We start from the raw sequence: 13,256 nt of genomic DNA on the forward strand, positions 1-13,256 counted from the left end.
ACATGGTGCCTTTTCCAATTCTCAAAAATGCCATTTGGGCTGCACGGGGCAGCAGTGACATTCCAACGCCTCATGGACAATGTGCTGACCCCAGTGCAAGACAGCACCTCAGCATATATTGACAACATCATCATATATAGTTCATCATGGAAGGACCACCTAACACATTTACACCGCGTGTTGACAGAGCTGAGAAAGGCTGGGCTGACAGCCAACCCAAAATAAAAATGTAAAATAGCCCTCCCCAAGGTAGAGTATCTGGGGTTCAAAGTAGGGAACGGTGAAATACAACCCCAGGAAGAAAAAGTCACTAAGATAACCCAATAGCACAGTCCCCAGACCAAAAGAGAGGTACAACAGTTCTTGGGCTTGATAGGGTATTATCGTCAGTTTGTGTCTCAGTTCTCCACCCTAGCCGCCCCTTTGACAGACCTCACACGAAAAAGGGCTCCCAGATGGGTGAAATGGGAAGGACCCCAAGAAGAGGCTTTCCAGACCTTTAAATCAATTTTGTGTGAGTTACCTACAAGGTCTGCCCCAGATTTCCATTTGCCCTTTGTATTATTTGCCGATGCCTCGGACATGGGTTTAGGGGCTGTATTATCCCAAATTCAGAATGGAGTGGAATACTCAGTCCTTTACCTAATTCGCAAGTCGGCCCCTAGAGAAAGAAAATACACTGTCATAGAAAAGGAAACTCTAGCCATCCGTTGGGCAACCCATGCCCTCAGATATTATCTGCTAGGTGCGCCCTTTACTCTACTTACTGACCACGCTCCTCTCCAGTGGTTGGTCCAGATGAAAGACACCAACCCTCGCTTAACCCATTGGTATCTCGCACTACAATCCTTCGCTTCCATGGTATAGTACAGGAAAGGGAAGGAGCACACTAATGTGGATTATTTCTCTCGGCAGGGACCCTGGGCAAGTAGTGAGGTGGCGTGGACGGCCCTCTCAGATGGGGGGTATGTGAGACAGGAGGTGAGGACAAGGTGCCTCTCACAGGAGTGTTGTCCCTCCCTCCTTCAGTCCATAAGGAGAGTCAGGCTCCACCTATTCCCCTGCATAAGAAGATGAAACAACCCAAACCAGACCCTAGGAAGATAGAGGAGAGTTCGAAAGAGTTGATGGTTGAACAGCCCGGGACCGGTGTGGTGGGAAGGGGGGGGGGAAAGTGTGGGAAGTGGTGGAGGCGGGGTTGGTGGATATAAAAGGGGGAAAGGGAGCACTCCTAGCAGGCTGGGAATGAATCTGGATTGAGGATCGTTGGACTGGCAAAGTGAAGTTAAGAGTCCCCAAGGAGGAAGCGGATGATCGAAGGAGAAGGAGAAGAGAGCTGAACTCCAAACCCTCTTATTGGGGAGAAAGAGAGACCAGAGAGTGGCATAAGAAATTGAGGGAGGAGAAGGAGAAGGTGGGGAGGGAAAGAATAGAGAGGATAGAATGGAGGATGTGGGAGATGCAGAGGATGGAGTCCGGGGAAGACCGTGGCAGATGGGGGAACCCACTCGGGACGGTGACTGGATTGACTTTTGGGATGAGGACAACATCCCCTTACTGGAGGGGGGGGGAAGGATTATTATTGAACCCTGTTACCCCGCTGGAATGGCCAGGACCTTGGAATGTTCAAGAAGGGAACCCCTTCAAGTTTGAAGAGTAGAAGCCCCCGACAGACTGGTTATCTGAACGGGAGAAGGGTTGGAACATGTTTATGGACACTGGACTATTGTTAAATAATGCAATAAATGTTACACCTATTTCAAAACCAAGGAAGTCCACTGATTTATTTGGAGTTAACACAGAGGCAAACATCGAAACCTCACATAATATGCTTTATTATGTGCTTTTGCAGACACTAATAGATCTATCCAGTGAAGAATGTGGATTATCATGGCTGACAGTTGACAGCATATGGAAGGTGAATAAATGAATAAACCCTTTATATTGTGGCTGACTTTGTTAGGTCTTGTAGCAGGGCTTCCTGAATAAACCTTAACATTGCTCTTGTGGGATCTGGTTCCTGTGTATGTGTCTTTCTTCTCTGTTCCTTTTGAGTAACTGTTTTAAATTAAGAAACTCCCTGTAATCAACTATAGCCTACCACCCCTAAGATCTGTGAGAAGGAAATTCAGTTCTTTAAAATGGGATATGGTTCATTAATGATGCATTATAATGATTGCAACCTGGCATATACATTGTTCAATCTAGATCTAATATACATTGTTCAATCTAGTTGCTTTAGACCAGTGGTTCTTAACCTTGGGTTACTCAAGTGTTTTTGGACTGCAACTCCCAGAAGCCTTCAGCACCAGCTGTGCTGGCTGGGGTTTCTGGGAGTTGCAGTTCAAAAACACTTGAATAACCCAAGGTTAAGAAACACTGCTTTATACCAGTGGTTTTCTGCTTTTGATGCTTCAGGTGTTTTGCATCAACACCCAGAAGCTCCAGTCATCAAAGCTAATAGAAAAAGATTTGAAGAGCTGAAGTCCAGAGCACTTGAGAGATACCACCCCCTGCTTTGGATAAAAATGAAGCAACAGTGAAGAAGTAAATGCTGCATTGCACTATTGTTTTTAACAGGACTAAATATTTAATCAAAGTATAGTGTCAATCTTTCCAATTGGGAAGATGTGCATGGAAGGAGAAGGTGGCTAAACTAAAGTGCATGCTATTCAGTGTCTTAATTAGGGAAAAGACCACATACAAATGAAAAGAAATAAATAATTCTGAAATACAGAATAATGGACTTGGAAGAAGCCTACAAGGCCATCAAGTCCAATCCCATTCTCAGTGAAGAAATCCAAATAAAAACACACAGTATCTGACAGTATCTCTCATGAAAGGTGCACCTTGGTTACCAGTACTTAAGGCCACCACAAGTCTGAAGACAATACTGAGCTGGATCAACCACAGTCCGTCACATCCTTAAGTAGTTTCTTAAGTTGATGTAGCTAGAAGTACAGTACTGTACTGTGAATGCTTAAAGTTTTTCCCCTGTATTGGACAGTAGAGGGCAGCATTTCCTAAAGAAGGCATTTATCCAACAGCTTTAGACAGAAAAGAAAAGGGGTGTGGGTGGAACAAGTTTGTAAAATACTGTACATTGATTCCTAAACCTTCATTTGTATTTTTTAAACCAATGTTATTTATATTTACTATAATAAGATCATTTTTTTCATATGCTTCATGCACATTTTGATGGAAATTTACTTACTCACTTTGGAACTTCTCAATAAGCAGGGAAGTGAAGCATGATTCTTTTACCGTAAGACAAATGGATTCTGAATATAAGAATGAGCAATAATTAATCACATACTTCTGGGCATCCACACTTCACCACACAATACAACAATTAAAAGTTATCTACTGTACTTAGCTGATGGAAAACTGTTACCAATATAGGAGAAAAATTATTTAAGAACATGCTTTTATTTTTTTTTCACCCTAGCATTACTAGGCATGGGAATGATCCAGATTAGAACATCATATTTTTTTAATCATGCACTGATTTTTTGGGGGAGGGGGATCTTCTGTTTAATGTAGGACTTAAGACCATTAGTCATAGTGATATTCCACAAGCAGATCAATTGGGCTAGATTAGGAGAGATTATAGAACAATGGCTAGAATTGCCCTGCAGATCTGCTGACACTAGCAAAGTCATATAGTCTCATCCTAATGTCTGAGGAAGTGGACTTGATCCAGAGAAGCCAACATTAAAAAGTAAAAGTTTGTCTTTAAAGTGCCACATTTTTGTATTTTGCCCCCTAATATATCAAAGCCTGTGTTTCATTTTTGCTCTTCTATACTAGTAGTAATGCACTATATAGAAAACAGAAGAGCTAGCAAAATTAAGCTGTAGTTTCTACTTGAGATGGAAGTAAAGGTACAAGAAAATTACAGGAACATGACTATGCTTCTTGTAGTACCCCAGTTAAGCACAGGACTAAAATCAAAGTCCATTGTTCTTTTGGCTACCCTGCCGCAGTGGCCACTCTCTCAAATGTATGTAAGTAGGCTTCCGGAACATCTGTTGAGCTCATTTTCTGTATTCGAATCGGGGTGGGTCCTGCTATCCATGGATTTCGACTACCACTCATGGTCTTCTCCCCTTTCTCCCCTTCATTCTCTTGTTTTAACAGTTGTCTTGTTAGCAAGATCTGTTGTTCCGCCAAGTTCCCAATTAATTTTCCTGTCATTCTATTGTCTGCTGCAATTTCAAAATCTCCTCATTTCCTGCCAGCAGAGTTGCCCCACGTTGGGCGCCACTGTGATTGGGTTCTTTGATTTCTTTGGGCAACCCCTCACCTTCAGCCGGAAATAACAGAGGAGACATCTTAATAATTTTCAAATTGTCCTCCAGCACATTATTCATGGGATCAAAGATTCTTAACTCAGGCAACAAGCCACAACTGACAGAACTAAAACTCTTCCCATACTCCCATGGATTCAATGGGGGGGGGGGTTCTCCCATGCCATTCCCTGTAGTCCAGTCTTCGGGGAGGAGTACTTCTCAGGGCACAGATCATCCCACAACATGTGTGTCTAATCCAACCTTGCTCATCTGGTCTGTCATAAAAACGATTGTGGGCTATCTCAGCTTCTCTCTGCAATTCAGGTTCACGCGGCACCACGATCACAGTCCATTCTTTCGTTAGGAACTGAGTCGGCTTCTCTTCCCTTGGGTTGGGTTCCCACAGCAGTCCTCCCACCTTCAAGTTTGGGAAGTCTCTCAAAAGTCCTTGGGTTCTTACCTACTCAATTTCCTTCTTCCACACCTGTGCTCTCTTTCTCTCATAATCTGCCAAGACCAAACTGAACCAGCGTACCCCTTCCTCACTTATATCCTCCCCCCACACTGTCATCTCCTGCTCCACCCTCTTCCCCTTATTATCTTCTTCCACTAAACAAACCTCTACCTTTCCTGCCTTTTCCTTTGATTCAACTTCTCCCGCCTCTTTCACAACTGTCACATCTTTGGTCCCTTGCTCCTCCTCAGTCTTCTCCTCTTCTCCTCCTTCTATGGACTCTATCACTACGGACGGCTGACTTGTACACACTCCTCCTTCACATGTATAGAGAATGCTTTTACTCGGCCATATTTATTTGCCTGTATTTGTAACGTTTGTACCCCACTTTTCCACCAGCTTGCTCAATGAGATATATTTCATCCTGTTCCTCACCACAACAACCCTGTGAAGTAAATGAGGCTGAGAAAGAGTAGCAGAACCAAAGTTATTCAGCAGGCTTCATAGTCAAATGGGGATTAAAGTCCAAATTACCCTATTCATAGTCCAGGACTCTAATCACTGCCTTTTAAAATGTTCTTGCATTTCATAAGCTTTTTTAAAATAACAGCACTCGTCTCTTAGACACTCCAACATTTCCTTTTTATAGCTCAACCTCCTGCTAAAATTATTTAGGAATAAGCAAGGGGAAAGTCAGAGCACTGACATCATGCATTTGCAGGTTCTGATTTAATGTATCCTGATTCATTTTGACAAATGTTAGCTTGAACATCTGTATTTAAAACAATGATGAGAAGTGGATTTCTAGTTATTTTGCTTGCTTTGGTAGTTGCTTTGGTATAGCTGTGTGGATGTTTCTTGTTATACCATCAGTAATCCAGTTAAAGTTTGATTCTGAAATAAGGTATTGGAAACCTCAGGGGCTCATAAATTATTAGTGAGTACTCAACTAGATAGGAACAGTTGCTTTTAAACTGCAGTATTGCACTAGTTACACCAAAAAGAAGGGGATGCCTGTTACAAGGCAGGGCTGAAATATCCCTGTGTCTTTTTTGAGTCAAGAAAGAAATGTACAGCATATATTGGAGAGGTTACAGTTGAGATACAGAGTCCACTCCAATTCTGGAAAGATATGATTTAAAATGCTGTCTCTTGTGCAACTTTACCTTTAAGATAGAAGGAAGTAGGGAAAACTAAAACAAGACAGTACTAGCCCCCTCACCACCTGCTTTCATGATGGGAAAAACAGGACCTGGTTGCAGAAGATAGCATCCTTGCTAGGTCAACAGCAGGGTGGGAGTAGTTCAGCCACCCTCTCCCAGCTGTTGCTAATTCTGAGAAAAGATTCTGCTGGAGAATACTCCTAGAAGGCAAGAGCTGAGTTTACTTTCCTGTCTCTCTCCTCCCTACAGGAGAAAATTTGGAAGTAAACAAGGTTTCTCACCTTACTTCAGGCCCATTCTTCCTTTCCATCGACAGAGGTAATTGGGCCAAGATAAGGAGAGCAGGTTGTTGCCAAAGAGGCAGGTTGGATCCTCAACTGGCATTTAAGTTCTGCCCTCACAGGGTGGTAATTTGGAGCATATGGAAAAGCAGGTTGCTATTTGTAGTTTGTAAATGTCGTATTTTAATGATGCAAGGCACCTTGGGTTCTTAAAGGATAAAAAGGCAGCGTAACAATATTTTAAATAAAATACACTTCCAGAAAAAAATGTATTTCATCAATTTAACCATACCTCCAGGGCTTCAGAAATACAGCAACTTGAAAATACATGTCTGTGTGAGAATGAAGGAGAGTGTATGTATGTGAGAGAAAGAGGTTTGTGCTCTGGGAGGTGCTTAACTTGGCTAATAAACAAATGAAGCTATAACTCCACAGAAAGTGAAGCCATTTGGCTGCCTCGTGTTGACCCAGTTGGGATAAATTAATTGCTACAATGAATAGCAAACGAAGAATGATTGCCAGATTCATAGCTTGAGCTGTGAATTTAATAAAGGAATAACATGTATCAAAAGGTGAATACATGAATGTCTGTTTTGGTACTGTATTACACAAGCTGGTGAAGAGTTCTGATGGAGTTGAATGTTCACATACATTTCTTTTCTTCTTGAGTATTTTCATGGTCCAGTGGATGTACCACCCATTTTTTCTTGGTTTTTTTTACACATAGATCTCAGCTCTAATACATTTCTCTTTTACTTCTGATGGAGAATACTACAGACAACCACTTGGGCAATCTATAACACAAGAGGGGGTTTGGGGGCCTGTAGTGTACTGAGGACTCAACCAGCAGAAGTACTCTGCATGATCTTCCTCCAGGCACCAGATAATAAACATAATTAGGCTTCAGTTAGCCTTTCGGCCAAGTGCACCAACTAAATTTAATCAGCTTGGCTGATACAGAGATTGCCATAATAACAATCTGGTTTATACGAAGGTTGTGATGTTACTTGCTATTTATGCTCTGTGCCAGTGCAGGGGTCAATGTACTTTAACTAAAAGGAGGAAAATGGATATTTTGCAGTATGCTTGTGATTCCCATATTTTTAGAGTGCAAAACAGGCAGTTGTTTCTAAATCTCTTGAGGCACAACCTCATAATACAGAATTTAAGCTGATGTTCCAAACTTACATTCTCTCTTTTTGGAGAAAGCAACTATCTCCATTGGCAACAAAATCTGGCGAGAACAACTTTTCAGCTTCTCTGCATCTCTTCCAACCTTTCTTAACTTTTGGAATGCCCAGCTTGATAAGGTGCTCTAAAAGACTTCAAACTTGGTTACTTCCCCTCTCTTTTTTTAACTTTTATTTCTTCTTTATTTTAAAGAAATATTTTGCTAACACAATAAAAACATTACCCAATCCTGTTTATTAAAAATATTACTCTTGAACCACACAGCTTCAGGGTTTTTTTTTTATTCTGTTTGATTTCACCATTCAGAATATGTAGATATATCATGTGACTGCATATATAGGGTACACATTTAGTTGTGCAGCTTTATGTTTACATTGACCAAACAACTCATCACAAGTACAGTCAGTGGGGCTTAAAAGGTGCTACTACAACACAAGCTTACTGAAGCCTAATCTGAGTTGTGTTCTACTTGCTTTTTGATAAATGGTCACAGGACTGTAGCCTAAATATTTATATCCTATTTATATCCTATCCATTTTGAGGCAGATACTATTCCTCTTGTTTAAACCTTTAGATGTTTGAAGAAAATGTTGACCATGCACTTTATTAGTAAAGAGTTTCTCCCCCCCCCAAAAAAATTTGCTTTTGAGCCACTGTGTCATATCACAAGTAACATCCAGACTGTGATTCCTCAAATGTGATGAAGTGAGAGTCTGTGAATTATTCTCTGCACTACTCATATATGGGACAAAAGAGACTAGACGTGTAATTCATTTATGTCAACTAAATGCAAGCTTTATTAAGTAGAATGGCACCTACTCCCCAGTGTTTTTTTCATATGCAGACACTTTTTCCTGGAATTATTATCCTGTGATTCATATTTATGGAGTTTCCAAACATTGCCTGGGTTATGCCCTAAGTTGATTAAACACAACTGCAGGATTTGTCTATCATGTAGGCAGATCACTGTTAATTTTTTTTTCATGGCATCCTTACATTTATAGTAGGACTGCAGTATCTACAGGGGGAACAGTTCCAAGCCCCCACCCCACAGATGCTAGAAACCACAGATATGCAAAACCTTGTACTGTATATAGCATAGTTTCTGGTTCCCTCTACTGACCAGTTCTGGTAATACATCTTGGAAATATGTATTTCGAGGGGGGGATTTATATTTTTATGCAGCGGATAACTGAAGCCACAGTTACTGATCGCATGGATATAGCGGTCCAGTAATTAAATATTTCCCATTAGCAGAATTTTCCTTTGGCTGCATTGTCTCCAATCAGAAGATAGTGTTACCAAATTCATTAGCTTTTCCATCTAGTATAACACTCAGAATTAATTATTAACTTCACTAACATAAAGATTTCCTTTACTTTGATGTTTATCTATTTATATTTTTATATTTAAAAATCAAGCTGTTTCCCTTCCTTAAAGATGCTGCCATGCTATTCTGTTACAACAAACACTAATTTAATACACCGGAGGGCTATTTATTTTTAATATGATTAATTCAGAACAACTTGCACTATGTTGTACATGTCCAATGTAAAGCATAGGAAACGAGAAACACTTGTCATACAGAAATAGCAACAGAATAACAAAGCCAAGAGAACATTAAAACAAAGGCCTTCTAGAACACCCATATTTTGACCAGAATTCTAATGGAATAAACCTCCAGGCAGAGCTTAGAAAAGTTAATTTTTGGATGCAACCTCCCGAGTCTTCCATCCAGCATGACCACATGGGCAAGTTACATTTCCAAGCGTTGCCTAGAGGGCATTCCATGAAACAGGTATAGCTATTGAAAAAAGAGTTGATGCATTCAACTGTGCCTCAGATGTTAGACGAAGGTTATAGACATAAACACCTTGATAGGAAAACAAAGATGCATAAAGAACCCAGGTGTCAGGCCAATGAGGCCTAAAAAGATCAGCCAACACCTTAAATTTAGGTTTGGATGGAACTCAACCAGTACCTAGTGCTGATTGGGGGAGAAATTAATGTAATATATGTTCTAGATACCTAAATCCATCCAGAAATCAGGTGGCAGAATTTTCCAGCAGTTGACGTTCTCTACCTAAGAAGGTTAAAGCTAGTGATAGATGCTAGCAACTGTTGGGTTTTATAAGTTAAATGAAAATTTGGGCTGTGGGTTCATTCTGTCAGAAATGCTGGGTGTACCAATGACCCATAATTTACGTGGGAGGCATTGTTCTTGCAGTGGTGAGACAAGACTCTCTCATGCTCAAGGCATACTTCTTGGGTGCAATCTGAGCATTCATCGCACATATGTATCTAATTCAGGTTAACAGTATAGTGCAATACACTCGGTTGGTTCTGAGGCACTAGTATCTATAGAGCCCTCTGGTGGCATCCACAAGACTCCCCCCCCTTCATTTCCACGCCATTTTGAAGTCTATTTTCCTTGCCTGACTGCTGCAAAATGCACCACTAGCTGTTCCTCATGTTAATTTCACCACGGGCTCACATGAAGTCCTGGTTTAACACCCAGAATGGCAGGCAGTTCTCCAGTATACAAACGCTTTCTCATCATGTTTTTTTTTTTTTTTTTTTTTGATCACGATAGTGCACGACTGTGGAAACAAGCTGTTTATTTATGGAGTATCAGTTCCTCGATTTTGGGTGCGATTGTGTAGTTCTGTTAATGGCGAGCAGAGCAGGTGAGGGAAATTCTGTACAAATTAAAATACAGTACTGTATGCTCAAAATCTACTCGCCCTTAGAGAGGCGTATTGTGTTGCAGAGGAGACCATTTGCTCACAAACACAGGGTTACATACTCGTGTCTATATGTAAATACAGTATACACATAACCACCGTCTGCTGTCTACTAACGAGACGGCAAAGGCTTATTCTCCCATCGTCTCAACGCACCTCGGTGAAATCTCGGAGAAATCAGAATTGACAAGGAAAACGATCGGTAGATCTTCTCTGTTATTAGCCATGGCCTGCGAGGTGTGGAAAGAGAAGCGACGAGATAATAAAAGCGTCCTCCTCGGCAGTTTTATTTTTTTCCTACCCCCCACCCCCTTCGCAAGGCGATTCGCTCAGAACAACCTGCGGAGGCTGCAACGCGGTGCCTATTTATTATTTGCCCGGGAAGGCACCGGGGCGGCCCTAATTGGGGCTTGCATGTAAGGAAACATGCGTGCCTCGGGGAACTGCCAGGGCGCTTCATACAGGGGTCGCCTGAGGATACGCGGTGCCTCTGCGCGCCCATTTGCCCCACACTTCTCGCCGAGGCAACCAACGAGGGCGAGCTCAGCCGCCTCACCCCTCACGTTGGCGGGGAGAGGAGCGGGAAAGCCTCGAAGGCTTCTTTTGTCTCCCACCCACTCACACTAACCTCCACCCCCAGCTTCGGGCGGGGGGGGGGAGGGTGAGGGAGCGGGGGGGGGGTTTATAATAGCCTCTCTCTCTCTCTCTCTCTCTCTCTCTCTCACCGCCACCTCCTCCCGCGCGCTGTGCGCTCCTCTTCTTTCCTCGCCCAGTCAGCGGTTCTGCCAGCCGGCCTTCCATTGGCAGAGGCGGCCCCGTGACGCGCCCAAGGAGCCGGGCGGAGCCTCAAGCCGGAGGAGCGCTGGTCGAAGCCGGTGCTCGAGCTGCCCCCCCTTTTTTTAATCCCTTCTCCCCGAGGTTCCAGCTGCCCCTCTTCTTCCCTCCCTTTTTCTCTCTCTCTCTCCCCCCCCCGCCGCATCCGCTGCCGAGGTGTGGTGCGGAGGAACCGGTGGCCGGGTGCGCCCCCCCCGAGGCAGAGCGGGCCGGCTGGCCGGCAGAGTCCAGGAGGGGAGGCGGTGGCGGCGGCGGCAGCTGGAGCAGGTAAGCGAGGTTAGGAGTTGGGGCCAGGGGAGAGGCATGGCGGGAGCGGGAGCACCTGTCAAGAGGGTTTTGCCTCGATCTTCCCGCCGAGGGTCTCTCCCCCACCTGCTCTTTTCCTGACCTTTCCCGTCGGAGAGGGTCATGGCCTTCCTTGCGTGTGTGTATGGCGCAAACTACCTGTGCCTTCCCGTCTCCTTTCTATAAGAAACGTTTTTTTAAATTTCTCTTTCCGCTTTTGGCCATATTATCTCCACCCCTGTCCCCCCCCCCCAAAAAAAGCCAATTCCTGAAAATTAAGAAAACATGCCTCAGGGCATGTGTCAAGTGCTTTTTCTTGTCCAGCAGCTGTACAGTATTAGTGAGTTGCAGCAAAGGCAGTTAATGGCAGGATCTTATGCAAGACTGTTTCTAATTTGAATAGAAGTGGACTCTAGAGCACAAAAGGCATTTGCTATGAAGTAATATATTTGTGAGTACTTACATGGCTCTTGCTTGATTCCTGCTTCAGCACCAAGAAGCTGCTGCCCACTGTCAAGCGATTTTAAAAGGGGGCAATGGCCAGCAGAAAGGATATGTACGTAGTACCTAGGTGGGAATTGGGAGCCTGGCAGTTTCTGGGTGAAGACTAGCATTCTACCTATGATAGAAGTAACTTTTTGGTCTGAAAAAAGAAATTCTTCCTGCGAAGTGAATGTGTGTTGAAACCACTTCAAATACATGTTATAACATCTTTCTGTCCCCACGTTCTTTTACAAAATTGGTCCTCTTGTTCATACAGGTCAAACTTCTGCTTCCTTAAACAAGCCTGTGCAATGGCCGACTTAGAATTAGTTAGGAGTTAATATTTCATCTTGTACTTTCCTAGCAAGTTCATTGTGAACCGGGCCTCTTGCAAATTCCAGTGAAACTCTTTGAACCAACGAGGTCTGTAGTGCTCAGGTGACGTAGAGTTTAATTACCCATATGTGATTGAAGTCAGAGATGTTAAGATGTTGACAAAATTAAAGAAGGTAAATAGAAAAAATATTGAGGTACTTTAAAGTCTTTTAAAAATCTGTTTCATTGTGAACTGTTATGGGTTGAAATCAACTTCTTGAGATATTGAACCATTAAAGCTCACACTAAAACAATTTTTTTTAGTCTTTGAAGAGTCATCGTATTTTGTCCTTGTTCTCTCCCCACCTCTTTTAATTTTGCTGACTTACTGAGAGACTAATATGGGCACATCTTTGGAAGACTGGGGATGTTTTTCATCTACAGTTCTTGAGCTTTCCTGTAATTGTCCTAAGAAATAGAGCTTTACTATATATTGTTGTAAAAATGTGTCTTTGGGGTGTGTTTGTTCATGTCGTTTAATATGAAATGGTGGTCCATGTGCTCTAACATGTAGCTGGCTTATGAAATCTTTGGACTGAAGTAGGTTATTGGTTATGTTCCCAGAGTATGCATTCATGCCAGTAGATCCTGGCTTGTCCAAAGCTGCTCTGTCTAGGTTAAAGATATGCAGAAGCCCTTACTTATGCCTCCTGCGGTAGTGAAGTAGTGGGAACAGAAAGTGTAGACAGGGTGGAAGGAATGTTAGCTAGATTCTAAATGTGAGTTTCAATAGGTAAAATATGATATCAGAAAGAAACCATTTTGCACAAAATCTGAAATTACCATAGAAATATAATCTAGAACCTGCAGAAAATTCTAGTGTAATTGATCAAATTTGATCTTGGACTATGACTCTGTTCGCAAGTGACAGTAGATGCTTTGATTATTTTTTGTAAGCATTTTCCAGGGAATCCAGCATGCACCTAAATAAATTGCTGAACCAAACACACATACACTTCAGAAAAATAAGAATACAGGACCAAATCTGCCCCTTTATCTGGTGTGTAAATACTTCTTGACAGAGGCTGATATGGCACTGCTGGATTTCTTATACTGAGGCTTATTTATTTAACATATTTTCATCTGACTTAAAATGTGCTCAAGGCACCTTGTGGTTAAATCTTAAATAAAATAGGTACACACACACACAAAAG

The 13,256-nt window shown here is 42.5% G+C and overlaps 1 protein-coding gene and 1 long non-coding RNA gene across 3 annotated transcripts in view; one reads left to right on the plus strand and one right to left on the minus strand.

The window, feature by feature from the left end:
• Positions 1 to 3,508: 3,508 nt before the first annotated feature.
• Positions 3,509 to 11,012, minus strand: LOC140706687 (uncharacterized). Its single transcript, XR_013544511.1, has 2 exons — positions 10,851 to 11,012; positions 3,509 to 10,355 (listed from the first exon to the last, which is right to left on the minus strand). It is a non-coding gene; the product is annotated as an uncharacterized LOC140706687 (long non-coding RNA).
• The window catches only part of LRRC8B (leucine rich repeat containing 8 VRAC subunit B), a 42,614-nt gene continuing 40,368 nt past the window's right edge, over positions 11,011 to 13,256 (plus strand). For both annotated transcript variants that reach the window (XM_072997914.2, XM_072997915.2), the window contains exon 1: positions 11,011 to 11,226. The gene's annotated coding sequence lies outside the window, so the exon portion shown is untranslated. The remainder of the gene's footprint in view (positions 11,227 to 13,256) is intronic.

Source organism: Pogona vitticeps, chromosome 4 (assembly GCF_051106095.1).
Source record: "Pogona vitticeps strain Pit_001003342236 chromosome 4, PviZW2.1, whole genome shotgun sequence".
Classification (NCBI taxonomy): Eukaryota; Metazoa; Chordata; class Lepidosauria; order Squamata; family Agamidae; genus Pogona; species Pogona vitticeps.